At 41.2% G+C, this 24876-nt stretch overlaps 1 protein-coding gene across 1 annotated transcript in view; it reads left to right on the top strand.

Moving 5' to 3' along the window:
* The window catches only part of COLGALT2 (collagen beta(1-O)galactosyltransferase 2), an 81646-nt gene that overhangs the window by 19824 nt on the left and 36946 nt on the right, over positions 1-24876 (top strand). The gene's annotated exons all lie outside the window — the stretch shown is intronic.

Raw genomic sequence — 24876 nt, 5'->3', positions numbered from 1 at the left:
GCTGGGTATCATCAGATTCGCATATATTTCTTACTTAAAGCACAGGCTGGGAGTGTTGGAAGAACCTGCTACACTTGCAGCTAAAAATCAATGAATTTTGGGTGAATTATTTGCTGTACTTCTATTTGTTTTCTTTAGCCATGAAGCAGAATTTACAAAAATATAGATTAGTTGTTTTAGATCTTGCTCTGCATCTTCCCACAGAAATCATTTCAACACAGTCCACTTTTGATGTCCCTGGTCCTTTGGTTGACATCACAGCACATACTATCTTGATTAAGAGAACATTTCCCAGATTGGCCCTGGGCTGACAGAGCAGTTTGGTTTGGGCTTGCTTCAGTTTTTGCTTAACTTCTGAGTTTCAGCGGTGGAGTATTATACCCCATAAATATTCTTCTATCACTTTCAATTTCTAAGGCTTTGATTTCTTTCTCTCCTAGAACAGGCATGAGACCACCAAACATAACAAATGTGAATTAAAAACAAACTCATAAGTACAGAGAACAGACTGACAGCTGTCAGAGAGGACGGGGGTTGAGAGGCCTGGGTGAAAAGGGTGAATGGATTAAGCAAATTAAAGAAAAACTAATAGACACAGACAACAGTATGGTGAAGACAAGAGAGAAGGGGGGTTGGGGGGGAGGTAGAAGAGGGTAAAGGGGGCAAATGGTGATGGGAGGAGACTTGGGGTGGTAAAGACACAATACAATGTACAGATGATGTATAATAGAATTGTACGCACGAAATCTATATTATTTTCTTAACATCACCCTAACAAATTAAATTTTTAAAATCTGCTTTGGTTGAATATTTATTTTCTTTTTAATCTCTTGCTTTGTCAATGCCCAAGTACTTTGGTTACTTGGGCATTGGTTACTTGTCAATGCCAAGTAACCAAGAACTTTGTCAGGCCCAAGTCCAGGCAAAAGGCACTGATTATTGATTTAAAAAGAAAAACCTTGTAAATCAATATTCGAGTTATGTTTCCTGCATAAACCCAATAGTTGTGTCCTGGGGAAAAGTCTCAATGAGTAATTATTTCAGACCAGTGAGCTCATCGCTGTCTGCTTGGCAAAGCTCAGCTCTGGGTTTCTTCATGAAAATAGGACCAGTGCCAGGAGTTTTCTGTCTCTTGCCTGAGCCCTCACAAGAGCCGCTTTTCACCCCTTATGATTTAGATTCTGTAGGTCAGTAACGTTTCCTCCGCCTTCCCTGTAGTGCTACCAAGAAACGCGTTAATACTGAGAAGTGAAAAATCAGCGTAGAGAGCAATGATTCATTTATGTCAGAAGGGAGAGGCACATTTATAGGGGCTGAAAAAGGAGCCCAGCCATTCAAATTCAAGTGTTCCCATTCAAGAAGTTTCAAAATTGAATTTCTAATAAAGTCTTAATTGTAATCTGATTTGCTTTAAGCCGATGTCTGGCTCCACAATGGTCTCTAATTAAAAAAATTTAAAAAGCTTCCCCTACTCCCTGATATTTGGCATTCTCACTGCTTGCTGCTGGCAGAAAATATTTCTTCTCAATTTACTCTGATCCCCGCTGTCTAGAGCATCTTCTAACAAATTACTTGATGTCTCTGAAAGATCACATACTCATCTTTGCAGGGTCCTCTGTGTCAAACTTGGCTCTGAGATTTCTTATGCCCTTTCACGTATATCTTTTGTGCAGTAATTCTACATCTGTCTTATTAAATATCTAGGTATGGGGAAGGTGTGTGTGTGTGTAAAGGGAAGAATGTGTGTCTTCCGAAAAGATTTTTCCTGTTCCTTGACTTTACAAGCAATAAAAAAGTTTCCTATGAATGAAATCATTGTTAGGATTTGTTTTCTGCTTTGTTGACTCTGCTTCTGAAGATGTTTTGAAACCTTGATTTCTGGGAATGGAATTCTTCATATGCTGCCCAGGAAAGGAAGTATAACACACCACTTGGAATAATTAATACTAGAAAAGGAACATTCTTCGTTCCCATATAATACTACAGTCAAACAAATCTCCCATCCCCCAGTTCAAACACAGTGAGATGGGAAGAAGGGGTGTTTGATTTGCATGAATTAAACCTCTCAAACATAATTTTAAAAATGTAGTGTTATTGTTTTTAAATACATGTGGTAATTTAAGGCGATGCTATTGCTATCCTTAGTGAATCGTTTTTAAGTAATTTATACAATTGTGTCCTGCTTAACGTCTTTATTGTTGGCATAGGAATGATTTTCCTTGTGTTCTGCAATATAATACTTAATAATGAGAGCTAATATTCATTGCACACCAAGCATTGTGATAACATTATCCGTGAATTAACTTGTCCAGAGCTCACCACAACCCCATGAAACATGGATTGTTGTGAGTAGCCTCGTCTGACAAAGCAGAAACCGAAGGTCAGACAAATTAATGTTTTCCCAGAGCCCCATGCTTGGTGACCTGAGCCCAGACCAGAGGGCACTTGGCTGTGAAGTTAATGAAGCTTAAGCTTCAGCCCTCCTGCTCAGGGCCTGTTGCTCTGGATTGACATCTACTTTGATAAAATGTGCAAGGGGAAAATATTGTACCAGCAACTGGCTAAGCCCACTGAGCCAACTCCCCCTTCATCGCATATGCTCTTATTTCGGGTGGTGGCAGAATGGCAATGGGTGTATATGGGATGTGGTTAACGGGAAGCTGGCTTAGGGAATGCATTTAGTTTGGGGTTAGCCAAACAATAAGGTTCATAGTCACTTCTGTGTACAGTTTCTGACTCTTATGGTCCATTTGACACACAGGCGAGAGACCAAAGGCCCTGGTGTCGGAAGTAAGCAAGATCTAGAGGGTCAACAGTGATTGCAACTTGTCTCTGGAAACAACCTCCAGCCATTAGATGTGAAACATTTTAAGTGACTGATTTAGTTCTCAGTAATTCCTAGTTGAAACAAAGCTTCTTTTCTATCAGGAGCATACTTAATAATGCAGTAAATACACTTGAATATCATTATAAACCCATTGGGAAGTTTTCCTTTGTCTGTGGGAATTCACATGAAATAGAATCTATCAGAATGACAGTGTCTGAAGAGCACAAAACAGTGTCCATATGTCTGTGCCCATACCGCAGGCTGTGTTCGAGCAGAGCTAATTCATACACTTTGGCCGGACAAAGTCTGGCAGCTCCACTCGAAATGGCACACGAAACTGTCACTGACACAGCGAAATGGCTTGAAAGTTCTCTAAACTATGAATAAAAATAAGCAAATTTCAAGCCCCCTTGGTTGAGGAAGGACAATTATATTTCTATTCTCTCTATACAAAGAGATATTGTAAAACAATTATCATGTGATGAGGTGATCAGAGAGTATGTAAACAAAAATCTAAAAAGTAAATTTATAGAAGTATGTCAGGTAGTTAATAAAATATTTTCTTGGGTTTTTGGATGTTTGTGACATTTTTCAGTTTTTGAAAACTTGTCATACTATTTCATAAGTACTTCATTATAAAAAGTTTATTTATTAGTTATAATTATTTAGATAGCTATTTTCTTACTCTAAATATTGATTTTCATATCTCATTTCACATTTGGGATCTTGTATTCTTTTTTTAAATCTTGTATGTGTGTGTTTGTGTGTGTGTGTGAGACAGAGACAGAGAGAGGGACAGATAGGGACAGAAAAGGAGAGAGATGAGAAGCATCAATTCTTCATTGCAGCAACTTAGTTGTTCATTGATTGCTTTCTCATATGGGATATGCTTTCTCATATGCCTTAACTGAGGGACTACAGCAGACTGAGTGACTTCTTGCTCGAGCCAGTGACATTGGGCTCAATCTGCTGAGCCTTGCTCAAACCAGATGAGCCCGCACTCAAGCTGGTGACCTCGGGGTCTCGAACCTGGGTCCTCCACATCCCAGTCCGACACTCTATCCACTGTGCCACCACCTGGTCAGGCTGGGATCTTGTATTCTTTTCTTTTTAGAATGGGTTCTCCCATGTTATATAAGCTTCAAGCCCCCATAAAACCTTGATTCAACCTTGCCCAAATCCCCACCTTTCAAACCCAATTCCTGCCCTTCTGTAATGCTCTGCCACTTGAGTGGCACAAATCGTCCCTTTAAAGCCTTGTTTTTAACTTCTGACTGTCTCACAAACCAGCTGTTCTTTCAATTAAAGTTTCATGCTAGCACTACCTGAACTAATGACATTTATCCTTATTTAACACAACAAAATCTCACTACTGGTGGGAAAAATGCATCCTGAAATTTGTAGTTATAAATAGTATTTTAACGCCCACACTCATTTCCCACAATAAAACGCTTTGAAAGCATTCTGGATGGCGGCTTTGCCACACTGCATGGCGGTTCTCAGCACAGCACGCCCCACTCCACGCCTGCCGCATAACACCCTCCTGGATCTTTGGTGTCATTCAGTGACTGATAAAAATGTGAGTGGCTGGTAATTTATAATCACAGTGGAAATTTTTAAATCATTTTGACTCCAACACAAATTTAATGATTGAGTGTCCTTTAGTCCATAAAAAACTCATGTTGTCACATTTTATTAACTGCCTATGGCCTCCAGAAGCACCCTGTGCCTATAAATAAAGCCGCGTATGACAGTGTGAAGCATGGAGGAAGAATTCATTTTCTTAACATCACCTATGACATTTTAAGTCCTTTAGCATATTGGCTAACGCTAATAGTAACTGTCAAAAAATCATAAGGAGTTCGAACCTCCAATGTGTCTGAATTTCACACACATCTGTGACAACCACAGCTGGGACTTAAATAAGATCTCTTCCTAGTTTTGCATGCATAGCCTTCTACCTAATTGACCAAAGTCTCTATGCTGCTCAGGACGTGCCTTGTGAACTCTGTGATTTGTCATCTGCCACTAAGCCTCAGTTCCTCACACTAGCCACTCAGTTCCTTCCACAGTTTCTTTCCTGACACTCAGTGTAATGACTTTGTGGCCCAGGGCCAAGTATTGGCTGCATGGCTCTCAGAACTAAGAATGTTCCCTGTGTACCTGTCCAGGGAAGGCGAGCAAAATTGGAAGTCTTGCAAATGCATGGAGGTATTCTTTTCTGTATTCTCTCACCAAAGATAGCTAGTCTTTCCACTGGCAGGAATTAAGCTCTTAAAAGTGAGTAAAATACCACCTTTATCCCCTCTGGAAGCCCAGCATCACAGAAGCATTGTGGGTCCAGGAACAAGGTGACAAGGTTGGAAAGGTTGCCGATGGTTCCACTGTCAGAGCCATAAGGAAAAGTAATAGGATTAGATGTGTATTTACCCTCTGTCTACATAAGATGTCCTTGGGAGTAGGGACTGTCTTACTGTGTCCCCAAGTTCTGGCACTAACATACCTAGCAGGAAGGAGCTCAATAAATATTTGGGGAAAGGAAAATAAGTTATTTAAATAGACTTTCATATCAATATCCACTTGTTTACATTTTATGATAAAACTGAGGTCCCCAAAGACAACTAGTGGCTTCCTTCCAGTTCCTCAGGGGTTTGTGTGGTTACAAAGTTAGGACCAAAACTGAGATCTTAGGCTCTTTTTCCAGAAGCAGGGGAACTTGAATTCTCTTTTGTGAGATCCTTTCTCTTATTTTGCTTTGTTTGATGATGTGATTAAAGTGCATTTTGAAGTATGCCGTAAGGATGAATTTTGTGTATATTAAAATCCCGTACCCACACTGAAAACATACAGTTTCTTTGTCACAATGCTAAGTTCAATAAAAACAAACTGTGAGTCACTGTCTCAAAGAGTGACCCACACTCATTATGAAGATTAGATTCAATCCTTTCCCTCTCCCTTAAGAAAAGGGGTTTTGAAATGCGACCCATCAGCATGTTTTTGTTCGATTTGGGAGGAAACAGTTTTCTAGTAACCCTCAATGCTGTAGGATACCACACACACACACACACACACACACACGCACGCACGCGCACACACACGCACACGCATTGATGTAGATTCTGTGACTACCCAAATCTTGAGGGGTTTTTTCTATTTTTGTGTTAGCGGATAACATTTTACAATGGGTTTAAACACTTATAAAGACATTTGCACGAAAAGGATAGTGGAACATCGGCTCTCAGCATTCTAATGAAGGAGGCAGTGAAGTATGGTGGGCTGTGGAGATATGGTGGGCTGTGGACCATAGGGTGGGCTGTGGACACGTGAGGGGATGGGCTTGACTCAGGAGAGGTCCTGGGGAACCTCTACTCTCCTTCTTTTGTTATTGTTTTTCTTACTTTTGGAGGAGAAGGGGTTTGAGAAAGGTATTTGCTGCAGGCAAGAGAAGGACAGAGAAATATCATTCTTTTTTCTGCCTTTTTCTTTTTCTTACATTCTTCTGGAAGATACCAACCTTCTGAATTACAATAAAGTATTTTATCATGACAGCTAGTGTAAATGCAGAGAATTTGTACAACTTACATTTCCTGCCAAACCAGACTGGCCAGGTCACATTCATTATCGGTTTATATCACAGTCTGGGAGTGTGGTAACCAATCTAGATAAGACTGCTGCCCACCTGTGCCTCCCCTACTGGTTTTACGTGTCAGATTTACACACTCTAAAAGTGAGACAAGGCAGATGAGTGGACCAACTTTATAACGATCATAACTCCATAATTACCTTGAGAACAAAAGGGAAGTTTCAGATCCTTTTGCCTTGGGTTGCTGAGAGAATGGTCCCTGACCTTATGTCAAATAGCAAGACAGCTGTTTGGAACAAAGAAGCTGGTTTTGCGCATACCAGCTGCACCTTACATAAGACTTGGTAGTAGAGGTGGAGGCTGCCTGAGTGTCTGTGCAGCTGCCAGCAGCAGACAAGGAGGAAAAGGGTTTCAGAAGACAGCTTTGAAGGCAACAGGAGGTTGGAATTACGCTGGAGTTGGACAGAGACAGGAGATCGTGAATAACAGAATATTCTCCAGTCTGCCATCTCTTTCTGGGTAGTTTCTCTTCCCCAGTTAGGTTGTCAGAGAACTATGTTGGAGAAGGGGGGCTGAAATGAAAACTTCACTGGTCCAGATTCCAGCTGCCATTAAATAGGCTCCCAAAACAAACCGTGTGGCCGGCACTTGCATAGCTAACATCTACTTAGAAATGTTCACAGTGCCTCATGTGTGCAACTCCAGGTTGGGATATGGACGAAGGAGAGAGATGAACTGTAGGTGTTATTGTTTTTACAAGGTTTTAAATTGTTTCTTGAAAAGGCTTCCGCAGCCCTTGGGGTCCATCCCTAGCTTCCTGGGTAGGTTGCTACTCCTGGTAATTAATTATATGTGAAATAATGGCCTTCTCCCAACACATATTTTTTCACTGGGCCTGCAGCATGATGCCACCAAAAATTAAAAACAGACCTTCCTCCCCACAAGCCTGTTGTATCTGCTTCCCTTGGCTGGAAGGCACCACGGGCTTCCTGCTCAGTGGCTGGGATTCACCTCCTGGGAGCTGATGATCATTTGTTTCGGTTGCTTTAAACCTGGCCAGGAGTCTGTCGGTGAAGTTGTGACAGGTAGCCGGTGCTGCTGGGACAAACGCTGGCCGGAGTCCAAAGCGGCCCTGACGTCCTTTCCTCCAGGAGTTGGTCAAAAGCTGGGCGTTTGCCAATCCTAGGCTCAGATGTTCCGCTGCTCTGTCGTTTTCCTTCCTGTCCTCACAGTACCCACTGTTCTTACGGACTGCAGAACACAAGCAAGAGAAAAGTAGGGAGAGAAGTGATATTTTAAAATACTGTCATAATTACAAATTTTCAATGTTAAGCCAACGTTGGTTTTTTGTTTTGTTTTGTTTTGTTCTGTGACTCTCTTTGTCTCTGTTCACTTGTCGGGCTGTCGCTACCAGTGTTCTGGTTGTTCAGTGATTTGGAAAAAGTGGTGTTGTCTTCTGCTAACAATAGGAGTATAATCTTCAAGGTGATCTCGTAACTGGAAGGAGTCCATTTAAATCTGGAGGAAGCACAAAGACTAATGTTTGAAGGAAGGAAGGGGGATTCGTATGGTGGGAGGAGTATAAAAGAAACAGATGCCATTTGAAGAGTTATCATGTAGAGTCCAGCATTAAGAAGAGTCTAGAATTAACTGGCCAAAGGTAATGAGAAGGAGACCAAGATAAGAATTCTACATCTGTTGATTTACTTATACTTCATCATTTCCAAAGAGCATTTGAAGGAATTTTGTTGAAGATGAAAATGTCAATTTCCTAATACAATGCAACTTTAGGAATGCCGAAACAGAGGGAAATTTTTGTTGCTCTTTAATCTACACGTAACAAATCACGTTAAATGCTGACCAATCCTCTCTGACCTTGATTTCCTGGAGAAGTTTGGGCTTCCTTATTATTATTTATTCATTCATTCGTTCATTCATTCATCCATCCATGTAGCAAATGTTTCCGGAACCCCCACTCTGAGCTAGTCTTCATCGTGTTATTGGACGGCCAAGGGCAAAGGGGACTGTTGAGCAACCGCTGGACCTTGGCACCAGCATTCCATTGAGTCCTCTGTCTTCAGGTGCCTCCTGCCTTCAGTGTGCAGATTACTTTCTTGTTAATAGAAAGAAAAAAAAAACACTTCCTTTGAGTGTAAATTTTTAATTATTCCCAATGATTTCCACAAACCTCGTGATAGGACAAAGTCTTTTAATGATATTCAGGATCCATTCAATGGCCAACCACTGAACTGATCTATACTACAGCAAGTAGTGACTCCCACACCCTGTGCCCATCTACCTTGCGAAGGCTTCCTATTGCTTTGCAGTGAGACTGCTTGGCACTATAGCAAAGTAGAACAATTTTCTACATAAAATTCCCAGAACACTAATGTTCTCTCTAATGTCCACAAAGGGCTAGTCTATCCCTTAGAATGTTTGTGAATCATCCACTAAGCCCATTTAAACATTATGGAAATAGAAAATTCTGTGTCATACGTGCTATTTAATCACTGGGTGATTTTTATAGAAAACTGGTTGTTTCTTCATCCTCCTAAAAGCATTTTATAAATGAAAAGAAATGGGGACAGTTTTAAGTGCTTAAGGAAGCTGTTGTAGAACACAGTTAAGAAGTTAAATTGCTCTGCCTTATAATTTCTGTGCCTATTTCCTGGTGTTTGGAAGAAATTCTCTGAGTTATGAGGCACATCCTGTTTTCTCTATTATCTTTACAACTTAGCAAAGAGGATAGGTAGGGTTACTTCCCTTCTGTCATTACCAGATCTCAGGACACTGTGTGAATTCTGAGGACGCCTGCCTTCCTGCAATGTATGGAGCAGATTGACAGACAACCTTGGGAGATACTCGGTTCTCACATGACTGCCCGATGCCTCCCTTGGTTACACTGGACAGGGATTTAAGACTGTAGCTAGCTCACAGTTTAGAAGATGTAAATTGAAAGTTGTGCCCAACATACCCCTTAATCTATGATTAAAATCATGATCTTTTAGATGCTGGGCACTGGGCTAGAGGACGGTCATTTTCTTTTTTAAATAACAATTTATCTTGGAAAAGAAAATATTGGTAAAGGTTGTATCCTGTTTAAACTACTATGATTGTTAAAGTTGGTAATATGTTATCTGATTTTAAAAACTGGGATGTCTGGAATACTTACTACCTTCCTTTCCTTTGGACTTTTTAGCACATGTACTCATTAGAGATTATGGCTTTTAGAGTCAGGCGTGTTGCTGATGGGAGCTGGCTGGCCTGCACATCTCTAGCATTGCACATCTTCTTAACAAATGTACTCTTTTTGAATTAGAAGGTGCAATAATACATGTATGTGGAAAAAAAAATTGAAATGGTACGAAAAAGCATGTAGTGAAAACTCTTTTCCCTGCTTTACACATCCTGTCTCATTCTTCATAGTCATGGTTAATGGCTTTATTATACAGTCTTCCTGAAATTTTTTATATGTATAAAAATATGCTATTACCATACAACAAACCACCCCAGACTTCATGACAAAACTATGACCATTTTGGCTAAGCTCGTCGATTCTGTGATTCGGAGATTCACAAAAGGTGCAGCAGGAATGGCTTTCCTCTGCTTCATGAGACCTGGATCCTCAGCTCAAAAGACTGGAAGGCTGGAAGCTGGAGCCAGCCAAAGGCCCACCCACTCCCATGCTTGGTCCTGGACTGGAAGATGGAGACTGCTGAGCAGTACGCGACATGTGGCCCCTCTGTGCGGTGTGGCTTCCTCACAGCATGGCGGCCTCTCAGTGATATGGGACTCTGGCTTGAGTCTTCTGGTCAACAAGGAGAAGCTGCCTCTCCTTTCAGACTTAGCCTTGAAAGTCACGCAGTGTCATTTCTGCCACCTGGATTAAAGAGGAGGAGACCTAGCCCCCATCTTCACTGCAGCTGTCTTTGGAAAATACATATATAATCCCCTCCATGGGAATTGAGTCCACTTGGAGATTATTCCATATAGAGCTCTCAGGCTAACAGCTGCATAGCAATCTACTGCTTGAGTACAAATCACTTATTTATCCAGCCACCTCCTGTTGAACATTTCATTTGTTTCCAGTCTTTTGCTACCACAAAGATGCAATAAATTTTTATTGTATCTTTCATGCATGTATCCAAGTATGTACCATATTTTTCATTCCATAAGATGCACCTGACCATAGACACACCTAGGGTTTTAAGGAAGAAAATAAGAAAAAAAATACTCTGAACCAAATGATGTGTTAAAATATTTAATTAGATGCTATATTTTTCACTCCATAAGATGCACGGGCATTTCCCCCTCTACTTTTGGGAGAAAAAAATGTGCGTCTTATGTAGCGAAAAATACGGTAGGTTATATTTTTGGAAGTGGGATTGCTGGGTCGAAAAATGTGAAAATTTAATCTTTTTTTTTTGTATTTTTTTTCTGAAGCTGGAAACGGGGAGAGACAGTCAGACAAACTCCTGCATGCGCCCGACTGGGATCCACCCGGCACACCCACCAGGGGGCAACGCTCTGCCCACCAGGGGGCGATGCTCTGCCCCTCCGGGGCATCGCTCTGTTGCGACCAGAGCCACTCTAGCGCCTGGGGCAGAGGCCAAGGAGCCATCCCCAGCGCCCGGGCCATCTTTGCTCCAATGGAGCCTCGCTGCGGGAGGAGAAGAGAGAGACAGAGAGGAAGGAGAGGGGGAGGGGTGGAGAAGCAGATGGGCGCTTCTCCTGTGTGCCCTGGCCGGGAATTGAACCCAGGACCTCTGCACGCCAGGCCGACGCTCTACCACTGAGCCAAACGGCCAGGGAGAAAATTTAATTTTGATAGCTAGTAAGCCTAGTTCTTTGCATCAGGCTTAAGTTTGAGTGTGAAAAAAAAAAACCCTTCAAACTTAATGAAAATCTTGTATAATATTTTCCATATACCATTAGCCCAAACTTATACATACATAGGTTCATGATTTTAGGGAGTGAATCCTTTTATCTAAGTGGTAATGTGCCCAGACCAAAAAAAAATAATAATAGTTCTTATTATCAGGAAAGAAGGAGAAAATGGATATCAGTAGGTTACTAGCAATTTTTATACCATTTCTTTATATGTGTCCTTTCTGATTCTCCCAAAGATGTAGTTATTATCCCCATTTTTCAGATAAGGCAACTGAAGCTCAGAAATAGTAAGAATCTTGCCCGTGGTCTGAAAGATAGAAAATATGGAACAAGAATTCAGACCCAGGGCCTTTTCCTCCCACACCAAACTGGAACAGGACCTTCAGGTTACAGACCCAGCATTGACTCAAGCTGTCCTGAAATCTTGCTTTCCCCCAAGATCCCAGGGAGGCGACTCAATCTTGCTTTGCCTCTGTGCTGTCTGCATCGTGCACTCACAGGTGAACTTTCTCACGATGGTTATTCTCTCTGGGAGAGAATATTCTTTAAGTGGAATATTCTCTCCCGGCCCCAACAAAGCAGAGCAGCCCAGAGCAGCTGCTTCTGCACCTCGATTGCAGTGACTTCACAGTCTCCGCAGTTCTCCTCTGTTGTTGCTTCTTTCCGATCTCACACACAGTGAACCCTTTCATAAAGAACGGCTGAGTCATGAAAGGAAAGGTAGGGCCACGAATTTATTTGCAGGCCTGGAGTCCAACCCTGGTCTCTTCTCCCAGTCTGGGGCAGCAGTCCCTTGACCGCTGTCCACTCCAGGCTGAGTGGACCCTGTCTGGTGCTGGGCCCAGACTCTCCGGAGTGCAATCTGTGAAGCCAAGACCAGCATGCAGTGAGAACTGGGCTTCCAGCCCAAACTCCCAGTAGACTAGTGTTTGCTTTCTGCGGCAGTGAAATGGGAAAAATCATAGTCTTCAAAATAGAGCAGGGAGGAGAAAAACAGAGCATGGGGTAGCATAGCTAGAGGGTTTATGCTTTGTCATTCAAAAACTCTAACTGGGAGATTCTTATAAAGAAATGAAATTTTGTGCCAGAGAGGCATAAGGCCCAAACCTGCAGACCCGTGGAATATTCTCAATGATTACTATGGGTTTGGACTTCTTATTTGGCCTAAAGGGATAATGATGACTTTGAGATTCAGGGGTTAGAAGGTACTGAAACAGGGTATTTCCAGGGGGGTTATAAATGAGGCAGAATATTTCTATGTGATTCCAGATGACTTTACTAATAACAAAAAGGCTCATATGCTAAGGTCAATACTAGTTTTAAAAAGTTGAATTAGCCTATAATGAAAGTACTTTGGAAAAGTGATTCTCTGAATATATGAAAATGTTATATACGGAGGTATGAGTCATTCCTAGAAAATAGTATGTTTTAAGTGATGAATACAGACTGAGTACAATATGAGAGTGAGTTGATAAACTGGAAAATAGAGTTGAAGAATTATCCTGAATTTAGTACTGAAAGTCAAGGGGATAGAAAATGTCAAAGACAGGTTTAGACATATGGAGAAAAAAAGGTGGTAAGATTCAATATATGCTTGTTGTAATTCCTGAAGTCAGTTTTGAAGAGAATAGGGACGAGGCAACATTTGGACAGAATATGGCTGAGAATTTTCCAGAACATGTAAAAGACACCAATCTTCAGATCCAGATTTCCAGATTCCAATGAATCCCAACCAGGATAAATAAAAAGAAACCCATAACTGTTACATCATAGTTAAACTGAAAAATAAATTTAGCAAAAAAAGATGAGACCTTAAAAACAGCAGAGAGGAGGGATAGATTACTGAAAAAGAACAACATACTAAAGCTGACTTTTCAAGAGCAAAATCAAAGCCAGGATTACATCTTTAAAATGTTAAAATAAAACTGACATCCTGCAATTCTATACCTAGCAAAACTCCCTTTAAATGAGAAGGGTCAATGGAGACATTCTCAGACAAACAAGAATTGAGAGCATTTACTACCTACAGATGCTGATGAAAGAAGAATCTAAATGCATGTGCTTCAGGGATAAGGAAATAATACCAGAAAGAAGATTTAAGATGCAGAAAGGAATGGTGAGCAAGAAAAACGGTAGACATGTGGGTGAATCTTAACAAATTATGGACTTTATGAAATGATAATAGTAAGATCTAATTTAAAGAATTAAAAAATCAAGATAGAACTAAAGTATGGGATAACCATATCATTTATTTGGGGATGTAGAGTGACTAAATCATTTTACCGTTCTTGTATTGGTTTGCAGAGAGTAACATGTTTATTAAATTTAAACCGTGTTAAGTTAGATACATATATTCTCATTTCTATTATAACCACTAACTGTTAAAGGGGAAAATAATAAAATGAGAGGAAAATAGCTCAACCTAAAATAAATTAAGACAGAACATATTGGAAAAAACACAACTAGTCATGAGGATGTCAAGTACAGCATAGGGAATATAGTCAATACTATTGTAATAACTACAGATGGTATCAGATGGGTACTAGACTTGTGGGGTGATGACTTTGTAAGTTATACAAATGTCTAACTAAAAAATTACCGTAGTTGTAGAACACATATTCTTCTTCAGACACAAGTAGAATTTTTACAAAAATTAAATACATACAAGCTAAAAAGCAAGCAACTTATTTCTTACTTTTAAATGGTACTGTCCGATGAAAATTCTTTATTTTGTATTTATCTTCATAATACCTCTCTTAATCAAAAGGTAGTTTTATTTTGCAGAGAATAATTTTGAGATTTATCTGCTTGAAATTCCATACTAGGCTGGCTGCGGCCAGATCCCAAACCCCTTGTTCTATGGAGATATTTCTTCAGAATGTCATTCTTATGTCATGAATTCACTTGGTCATTTACTTTCCGGCCTACCTGTTCATTCACTTAATATGAATTCCTCCCCGACTCATGACTGTACGATATTGTTGAAATTCTCTCAAGGATTAAAAACTCAAGAACATAAAAAAGCTTTAGTAGCTAACATTTTCACTCCCTGAGTGGCAGTGACCTCTGGGTGCATATTCACCCTATTTTTGATAGGTCATCTCTTTCTACCTGCATAGTACAGTTGGTCCCTGACTTACGATGGTTTGTCTTGCAATTTTTTGATGTAACAATGGTGCAAAAGCAATACACATTCAGTAGAAACATACTTGGAATTTTGCATTTTGGTCTTTTTTTGGGGGGGAGGAGGATGTCTAGTGGTATGCAGTATGATACTCTATTGTGATTCTGAAGAATGACACTGAGCCCAGCTCCTGGTCAGCCACTGGGCACCATCACAAGGGTGCACAACAGACACTACAATGTATCCCTTGTGTGATTTGATTTTTCTCAACTGCAGGCTAATGTAAGTATTTATATTTTGAACACAATTAATGTAGGCTAGGTTAAGCTAAAATGTTTGGTAGGTTAGGCATATTAAATACATTTTGATTTATGATAGTTTTAAGTTATGATGGTTTTCTCCATATGGAACCCATGATAAGTAGAGAAGCATATGCATTTGCTTTCTTCGAGATCTCGGATAACCTGCTGTATGTCCAAGTCTACCCTTGAGTTTCTCTCCGCAGGTATTTCTCACTTGAGAGAAAACTGTGGCCCATGTTTAAAGAAAGCCAGTGCCCTGACATCATGGGGCAGATAAGGTGCTAGTCAGTTGAAGAGTCCTCACCTCTAGGCAGGCCGGCTTTGTTCACAAGGTGGAGAATTCACTGAGCCTGCAGTAATGTCAAAACATTTATTTTGATCTAAGGAGAGATAACTTGGCAGAAAATATCCTTTCCTTACTAGAGCTCCAGAGTCCAATGTTTTGGGTTTCTCTCTCTGTCTCTCACTGGTCTTGATGTGATGGGGGTTGGTGGGGGGGGGGGTGTTTTTTTTGTTTTTGTTTTTTGGTGTTTTATTGGGTTTTTTTGAAAGAGAGAGAGAGAGAGAGAGAGAGGGAGGGAGGGAGGGAGGGAGGGAGAGAGACATTAACTTTTTAAAAGCTTGCCACAAATACCATCTGGTGACTTTGGAAGGTAGGCCAAGGATCCTGGATTTTAGACTTCAAAGATACTAAGCCTTCTCTGACTTTCCCATATGGGTCAAATTCCTGGTGATAAGTTCTTTGGTACCATGCCCCTCCTCTCTAGTACTTATCACAGTTGCAAGCTGATCTTAACTTCTGTGGTATTAAGTGATCTATTTCTCCCTCTGATCTCTAAGCCTTGTGAAGGCAGGGATATGTTTGTCTTTGCTCATTGTTGTATTTTCAAGCCCGGGACAGTGTAAAGTGTTGCTGAATGAATAACTGACAGTAAGATCGCTGTCCTCACCGTATTTTTAAGCACTAAATATTTAAAGTGTGGATACTATAGCCGTAAAAATAAAACACACAATTAGATAAGTTTGGGGAGATACCTTTTGGAGCACTTCCATTCTGTTTCATAATCCATATCTGGGAAGTCTGAGTTTGAAGCTGGCCCTGGAAACAGGCATGGAGTCAGATACTGCTTGGTCTCATGCTCTGGTGGAGCCCAGTAATCCGTCCGGGAGAAAGTGGGGAACATGACCAGTTGCCTTGAAGGCAGCACCCAGAAGATATTTGGCCAGGGCAAGATTCAAGCAAATGTAAGTGTGGTTGATGGTAAATGATGGTAAATACGGCAATAGGTGAGTCATTCTTCTTCCCGGCTCTCATTAGGGTGTGTCCTTTGAGCCAAATTAGAAATCCAGCGATGGGACTTGGCACTCATCATTATAAACAGAGCCTAGTTCCAGCCAACAAAGGGAGAAAGCTGCAACTTCCCTTTCAGACCTAAAAGAGGGTGCAATGGCTTCCCCAGGACCAAGCAGGACAAAGGTCGCTCTTCCTGCTCTGTCTTCCCCAGTCTCAGTGCCGGCATGCCTGAGGCCTGCTTTAGTCTTTACCTGCCACCATGTTCCTCTAGAGGCACCATGGGAACAAAGCCAATGCTATCCAACGTTTAAAGTTCACTTGCCCAGAATCTCCCTGGCCGATTTTTTAGTCCGAGTGTTCTGTAAATCATATCATAGCCTGTCACTGGTGAAATTCTCGTTTCCATTCCCACACAGCTGATGGGTAGAGAGGCAATTAGGTGTTACCAGGGCCAGATTCAAACTCACTGGCCCAAGTGTTGTCAGCCCAGGGTCAGAGCATGGCCTCAGATGAACAAAATTTTCATCAGGGCAACTATTTTCAGGAAGACGTGCCAAAGCCCTGTGGTACAAGGTGGTACTCAAGAATGAGTCACAAGTTTGATCAAATGAGTCGCAGGTATTTTCTCCTTTAAAACTCACAATATTCTAGGAAGTAGGTACTCTCCCATCTTATGAATGAGAAATCGTCATAAAGCTACTAAATGCTGAACACAGGATTAAGGCCTAAGTAACCTATAAACTAAAGGTGAATTTTCAAAAGCAATGGTAAGGACTTGAGGGCAGAAATAACAAAATACCTAGCATAAAATCAAGAATTTTATATTAGGTCAGATTTTCAAAAAAGAAAGTCAAGTCCCCCTGGCCAGATAGCTTGGTGGGTTAAAACGTCATCCTGATACACAAAGGTTGCCAGTTTGATCCCTGGTCAGGGCACATATAGGAACAGATCAATGTTTCTGTCTCCCTGTGTCTCCCCCTTCCTCTCTCTCTAAAACCAGTAACGTAAATGTCCCATGTCTGTGGTGATTTTACTAAGAACCTAACGCCTTTGATAGATCAGCACTTTGAAAGCACAGTTACAATTTACTCTCTACCTTCCTTAAAATACTTCTTTCTGTTTCAAACTTCACTCCAAAGTACAATTTCAAAAGTAAGACTCAGTAGCGGTTAACAAGACAGTCACTGAGCCCTGCTGTCTGACTTCAAGTCTGGCTCTAACTCTTACTACTTCTGAGGTTTGGACATGAGGTGTCACCTCTCTGGACCTGCTCGTCTTGTTGTGAGGGTTACATGAGAGGTTACAAGTAAAGGGTTCAACTTTCAAATGGCTACAACTAGAGTTCAGCCATTTGCTCTTGCTGCCTCCCTCTTTACAGAAGTATAGTAAGTATATTATACCTATGATAAGTAGGAAGTGTAATAAGTATTATAGTGAAGTAGGAAAACATCTCTGTGCTGTGGATTTGTGCATGGCTCCCGCCCCAGCAGCCTGTTACAAACCCACACGGACCCTGGACATGTCAGGAGCACAGAGTGTCCCTTCCTTCTGACAGTAGTTTTCCATAATAGAGATGGGGGAAAATACCATCAAAATAGACTGACACCATGAACAGAGTAAATAACTAAAAACTCCTCAAAAATGTGCCTCGGTCCTCTGCAATCTGCCTGCATGTGTTTATAGAATATGAACATGCAGCTAACACCTGCCGGGCAGTATCCCCCTGTCGCCCCCAAGTAAAAAAACAAAAAACAAAAAGAAACCTCTGAAAATGAAGTGATATGCAAAGGCCAGACCTAAAACTTTTCAAAGCAGGTAAATTCAAGGCAAACATTTTCTCTCCCTCCTGAGCCGGCCAGGACTGTTATTCCTGGAACCGGGACAACAGGTCTGGGTAACGATGATGGACTAGACTGACCTGTTTCAGCAGCTGGAGCCACGTTCTTATCGTAGGTGACTCTGTGGGAAAACAGCCTTGAATTCAGTTTGCACATTGGACACTTTCTGTCTTTGTTTATTCTAGCCCACCCTTTTCAATTCGGAAACAAGGGCAATAGCAGGAAGAAATTGGACAGCTGCTTGATAAATCAAAATGCTTTATGCAGGTTTATTCTGTTATATTCGCTGTGTCTTTTGCTTACATGGCAGGCTCTTATAGTAAATATGGGAAGTATATTTTTATTTTGTCATCCATTTATGCCAGTATGTATTTATTCACTATAACTCAGATTCAAAAGTATTAAAAAAAAAAAAAAAGGTTCGTTTGGGATATGTTCAATTAAGTTCACCTTGATGTTGAATTAACTATTAAATGGACAACTGGCAGATTTTACCCTTCTTTCTGGCCCTTAGGAGTGAAATTGATTTGTTGCTTAATTACCTTTCCAGAATCAAATATATTCTTTTTATATCGCTCTTACCCAGGCTTCAGGTGTATAAAATAAAGCCTATGATTGTTTCTGGAGTTAAGTGGGACATAGCGAGGAGGGATGTAGAGAGTATAAGCATTTATTTTATGGGAGGGTTTCGTGAGCAGTTTTCCAGATTTCTTCATTCATTAGGAAGAATTGCTACTAGTAGACTTGGTAGAACTTAGGAAAAGGCTTTTTGGGGGGAGAAATCTCCACCCCCACAATCCATCTCTGTATCCTTATCCATATCCACATCTAGTTTCCACCCAGCAGATGGAGTCTAGATTTTAAACAACTCTACACCGTTACCAGGAAGCAAGACTTCATCCTCCTATTTTTGCCAAGTGGCCAAGTACATCCCTTCCCGTTGGCAGAACAGCTGCCGTCCCTGAGAGCAGAAACAGAAGTGGTGGGACTCGATGACATGACCTTTCTTAAAAATGGATTTTACTAGTTGCTTCCAGCAGTGGAATTTTATTGGAAGGTGGAGCTCTTTCTTTTCTCCACCAATGAGCCTTCCTTCCTGCTTGACAACAAAAGACAGCTGGGAGGGTAGTCTTTGAAATCTCAAGTTGGAAAATCCGTTTTTGCCAACTCACTAGTCATGGTGCGAGTCGTCCAGCTGGTGACTAATTGTGTTGTTCATCGCATCCCTCTTCCCTTGGGCCACTGGGAGACTGAGGCAGCAAAGGTCAACTGTCACATTGCTGTCTTCATCCTATTCTGCCGATCACGGTCCTGCTGTTCTGTAGGGTCAGAAGTCCAGATGTTCTGGGGTGGCAGGGAAGCTGAGAACATTCCCTGAGGGTCCGCGCAGATGGAAGTGATCAGGAGAACCATTTCCTCCATATCTGTGTCCCACCTGCTGGGAGCCCCTGTCCACACGTTTATATGGTTCCCGTGGCCCCACGCTTACCAATGTGAGTTTAGCCCTAACAACCTCGGTAAGACTTGTAAAAATAAATGAGTCCGTGCTAATTATTTCAAGTTGGCTATTAGTGTAAGAGCCAAGACTGAGGAATGAAAACTGGCCTGGAACAAGGAGAAATGTCAGTGTGTTTAGACATTGCCAGAGAAATCCTGAGTGTGTGCGTGTGCATGTGCGTGTGTGTGGCGGGGGGCACAGCTGAAGTAGTAGAGCTGTATCATCCTGCAGACGTGTTTACTCACTGGTCTGCTCTGTGTGCTCTCGCTTTTCCCTGTGACAGGGACAATGCACCTGCTGGCCCGGAACTTCAGTAGCCAAGGAGACCCTGGCAGGTGCTGCTGATCGTATTTGTGGTATGGGTTGACCTTTGTCCTAGCTGGACTTTGAATCTGAGACTCGTGGGCCTTTGCTGACATGCAGAGCTAGAGAAGAGGAAAAGGAAGCAGAAACAGGAGGTGGAAGCAGAATTAGAGAGAAAGCAGACGGGCACCCTCACGATGAGAAATGGCCTAGGCTTCCCCGCACCTGTTTCTCCCAGCTCCTCCCTCTCAGGTACTGGCTCCAAAGGAAGCCAACAGGACGGATGGACAGACTGCCAGCACAGTAGCTGTATCAGGGCCACAGCTCTCCTAGATATGGAGGAAAGTGACCTCTTAGTGGTCGCAGATCCTGGTGCTCCTTCGAGATCAAAGGAAGTCACTGTCCCAACATGGCCTTCAAAGAAAATGAATTGTGTGAGGGCTGGCATGGCTCCTTGAGCTGAGCTCTCCTTGCTGTCTTGTCCTGAGCCAGAGAGACCCAGAGAAGAGAGAGGGAGGGGTCGTTGATTAAGTGTGACTCTACTCTGGGTGGGGGTATTGAGGCAAAGGTTATGCAGTCTTGCCCTCCTGGGAACAGGGCCTTCCGGCCAGCACATCCTGTGCTCTCTCCAACAGTGGGCTTCTGGTTTGATTAGGACTGTAAGTCACTTTGCAGATCACTTTTACAGATGTCTCTTCACATCATTTGTTTTCTTTAAGGAATCACTTAGCCATGTCTGTTCCCTTTCTGGGTGCCTTTCCCGGTCTGAGGGGGAGAAGGACGGCTGACCTGAGAAGCACTCATTTTCCACGGGACTGGAAGGAGCTTCCAGGCTGGACTGGATGCCCGGGCTTCTCCTGAGCGGGTCACACGTTCCGTGTCCTCAGCTTCCTAGCCTGATGGAAAAATCCATCTCAGCTGCACAGGTTTTTGTGTCCAGTTGCTTGTGGAGTCTCAAAGCAGGACAGGCAGCACATTGTTGCATTCTTCTGCAGGACTCTCCAAATAGAACCTTTAGCTGGAGCCTGATGTTTCCTCCAGGGAGCTTGCACCTGGGCCTTTGCTATCTCTCTCTCCAGTTCTCTAAACGGCCCAGTGCCTGCATGCTTTCAGGATTGTGTATTTGAACAGAAACACATTTGTGTCAGAGGGATGAAAAGGCAGCAGTTAGAAGTGTCTGCCTGGATTTCTGTTGATTTGTTTTCTCTAGGGGAGCGGAGAGGCAGGGCAGTGAGTCTTGAGTGGGGAGTGCAAGCCTTCCTCCGTGGGCGAGTGTGGTCAGCGCTGCTCTTCTCCTGGGACAGCGATGGCCCTGCACATCAAAGTCCCGTGTGGATGGACCTCTGGCCCCAGTCAGAGGGTGTCTCCTTGTCCTCGGAACACTGAGAACAAAGAGAATCTTAACAATTCAGGGGAGGTAACGCTATAGGAAACGTTTTCAACACAATAAAGAGTAGTATTTGAAATTGACGCTTCTGTTTTTAATCAGATACATTTATCTTTGCATACGCTAAGCTCCTTATATCTAAGGAGGTTTGTCAGTAGCGGACACTTGGAGCTTGAAGTTGTTTCGTCAGTATACCAGGAAAATACACTTCATGCAATAAAGCCAGCTTATTGAGCGAAGAATGATGTGCATTAGGGCTGATTCCCAGTCCCAGGGATTGCTCTGTGCAGCCTTCATCCTTTGAGACACGTGACTCAACTCTCTTAGTGTCCCTTGTGGCTACTTCACTGGACACCGGTGGCTTATGGCCCTGTGTCACAGTCGGCGTGGTTCTCACTGACACGTTGTACTTTTCAGCACAATCGAAAGCTAGATATAGCCCAGGACCCTCCCCACGTTGCTTTTGTCCCCCTCTCTCACCTCCTCGGATTACCCATCGTTGTCCAAGGCACTCACCTGGTGTCCCTCAGCACTGTCAGCTACACACAGCCCCTCTCTCCCTCTCCAGCTGGGGGCCTGTCCAGTGGGCCTGCGGGTCTCCCACCTCCTACCTAGACCTTGTTTTGGAAAGAGGAGCTAGTTCTAATCTGATTTCCAGAAGAGACTTGAAAGTATTTAGATAAATTAACCTTGCTTTATATTAAGACTACTTTTAATTCAAATACCCACCTTATAAAAAAAGATTTTTAAATATAGTCATGCACTGCTATCCCATTTTTCTATCCTTTATGACCTACGTGTGACTTGACATTGTTTCAAATTACTCGGTGTTTTACAGAAACTTACTCCCTACATAGCATTGGGTTTCACTATGCTGTGCTTAACAATTTATTTTCCTCTTGAACATTCCTGAATAGTCTCTCTATTAAAGATTGCATTTGTTACTTTTGGAGCTGCAGTGACCTCCAAAAGTTCAAGTAGAAAGAATAAAAGCCATTATGGATTGGGTTTAACAAAATCCTATTGACCGAAATTGCCAGATGGGGAAGAGGTAACTGCTGTCCCCTGCTCTTCCTTTGCTCTGACCAAGTCCCTTGTCCCTGGGAACCACTGCTGCTGACAGTGCCCATGGCTTTCTGTCCCAGAGTAACTGCTGAATTCCAGTAAAATCAAAGCATTTTTACTCTCTTTTATAAATCTCAACACCTCTTTTTTCCCATGACTCTTTTTTTTCTGTTTGTCCTTCCTTCCTTCCTTCCTTCCTTCCTTCCTTCCTTCCTTCCTTCCTTCCTTCCTTCCTTCCTTCCTTCTTTTCCTGCCTTCCTTCCTTCCTTCTTTTCCTGCCTTCCTGCCTTCCTTTCTCTGTTCCTTCCTTTCATTTTCAATTTTATTTAGTGTGGTTATTTAAAAGAAAAGAAAACAGCAGAACTAGGTGTTTAGTTTTGTTAAAAATCTTTTGAGCCTGACCAGGCGGTGGCGCAGTGGATGGAGCGTCGGACTAGGATGCAGAAGACCCAGGTTCAAGACCCTGAGGTCGCCAGCTTGACCATGGGCTCATCTGGTTTGAGCAAAAATTCACCAGCTTGGACCCAAGGTCGCTGGCTCAAGCAAGGGGTTACTCGATCTGCTGAAGGCCCATGGTCAAGGCACATATGAGAAAGCAATCAATGAACAATTAAGGTGTCGCAATGCACAATGAAAAACTAATGATTGATGCTTCTCATCTCTCTGTTCCTGTCTGTCTGTCCTTGTCTATCCCTCACTCTGACTCTCTCTCTGTCTCTGTAAAAAAATAAAATAAAATAAAAATTAAAAAAAAAAGTTTTAAAATCTTTTGAGCATTTAGAGAGATAATCATGATTTTTTTTCTTCAGGTCTATTAATATAGTCAATTATATTATATTGAACAATCTTAGGACATACTAGACAATATTTTCTTTTGGATTCTGTTTTCTAACACTTTAGATTTTTGCAGCACGCTCATTAAAAGATATTTGTCTGTGGTTATGTATGTATGTGTGTGTCCATTAGGTTTAAATATCAATAGTACTTGTTTTATAAAAAGAACTTGGATTCTTTCCCCCCTGTACCCTGGAGGACAAGCTACATAGCATTGGAAATATCTAGTCTGCTATGATATCTAGTAAAATTCCCTTGTGAAACCATCTGGCCTAGTGTTTTGTTTTGTTTTCTTTATTTCTTCCAAGGAAATTCTGTTTAAGGTTTATATTTCTGCTGGAGTTGATTTTGCTAATATGTATCTTCCTAGGAAATCTTCCATTATATCTAGTTTTTAAATTTATTTTTCATTGGTGTGTACAAAGTAATTGCTTATGATTTTAAAATGTTTTTATATCAATCGTAACCCCCTCATCATTGTCATTTCTTATTTTTGTATTTGTGGTGTCTTGATTAGCTTAACTAGTGGCTGTTTTTTGTTCATTTTTTTCTCAAAAAGTTGTTTTTCAGCATTTTCATTTGTGTATTACTTCTCTTTTTTGTCTTATACTTCATGATTTCTAGCTTTATCTTGATTTTCTATTTTTTAATGCTTGTTTATTTTCTTACTCTTTAGATTTTTGAGTAGTAATTCAGTTTATTTATTTTTATTGATTTAAGAACATAAAACTACATTTTCTCTGCTCATAGATATAATTGTATCCAAAATTCTGATATGTAGTGTTTTCATTATTCATTTTTATAAGATCTGATATTGATTTCTATTTCTTATTTTACTCAATAGTTGTCTAGTGGAGGATTTTTAATGAATACTTTTGTTTTTATTTTATTGCTAATTTCTAGTTTTATTGCATTGTGATCAGAGACTGCCATTGATATTATTTCAATAGGATAGAGTCTTTCTTTGTTAAGTAATTACTGTACTGGTCAATTTTTGTGACTGTTCCATATGTACTTGAGAAGAAAATATAGTCTCTATGTATGATGTATTCTGTACATCCTCTCCACATACTTACTCTTTTTCCATTTGCACCATCTTCAACTGAAAGAGTATGTTAACATCTCTTATTATTGGTGTTTCTCTCTTTTTTTTTTTTTTTGCAATTCCTATGCTTTCCACTAAATCAGTGGTTCACAAACTACAGCCAGCAGACTGGCTGCCTGCTTTTGTACATAAAGTTTTATTGGCACACAGGAATGCTCATTACTTTATGTGTTGTCAATGACTGCTCCTCTGCTGCAGTGGCTAGGACAGGGAATGTATGGCCTGCAAGCTTACATTCTGACTTTGTGGCTCTTAAAGAAAAAAGATTGCCAAACCCTGTACAAACCCATTTGCATTTATTTTATCTTTGATGTGAATTACACCCTTTAGAATGATAATTATACTCCCTCTTTATCATGCTTACTTTTTTTTTGGCCTGAATTTTACCTTATTTGATGTCAAGATTGTTATAACCCCCGCTTTCCTTCTTTCTTTTCGGATTGACTGGTATCTCTCTTCATTTTTACATGTTCTGACTTCTTTAGATGTGTATCCTGAACACAGCATGAATTTACTTTGTGATATAATATGAAATTATTTTTGTTTTAGCAAGTGAGTTAAGCTCCTTTATAAGTGGACCAGTTTGTTATATTTTCAAGGTAGAACAGAAATAAGCTTTGTATACATTATTTGAAAGCTTTCAATGGTCCCCTTTTTTGTATAAGTGATGGCAAAGTTAATCCTAAATAAATATGTGAAGATACCTTTGATTTTGAGGTTTATACTGGAAAGTGTTCTTGTGGCTTTCAGCTCTTGTGCATGGGATTAAACCAGCACTGACTAAACATTCCATTGTGACCAGAAAATGCATTTGAAATGAAAATGC

Source organism: Saccopteryx leptura, chromosome 2, assembly GCF_036850995.1.
Source record: "Saccopteryx leptura isolate mSacLep1 chromosome 2, mSacLep1_pri_phased_curated, whole genome shotgun sequence".
NCBI classification, from domain to species: Eukaryota; Metazoa; Chordata; class Mammalia; order Chiroptera; family Emballonuridae; genus Saccopteryx; species Saccopteryx leptura.
This window is presented reverse-complemented; position numbering and strand designations above follow the sequence as displayed.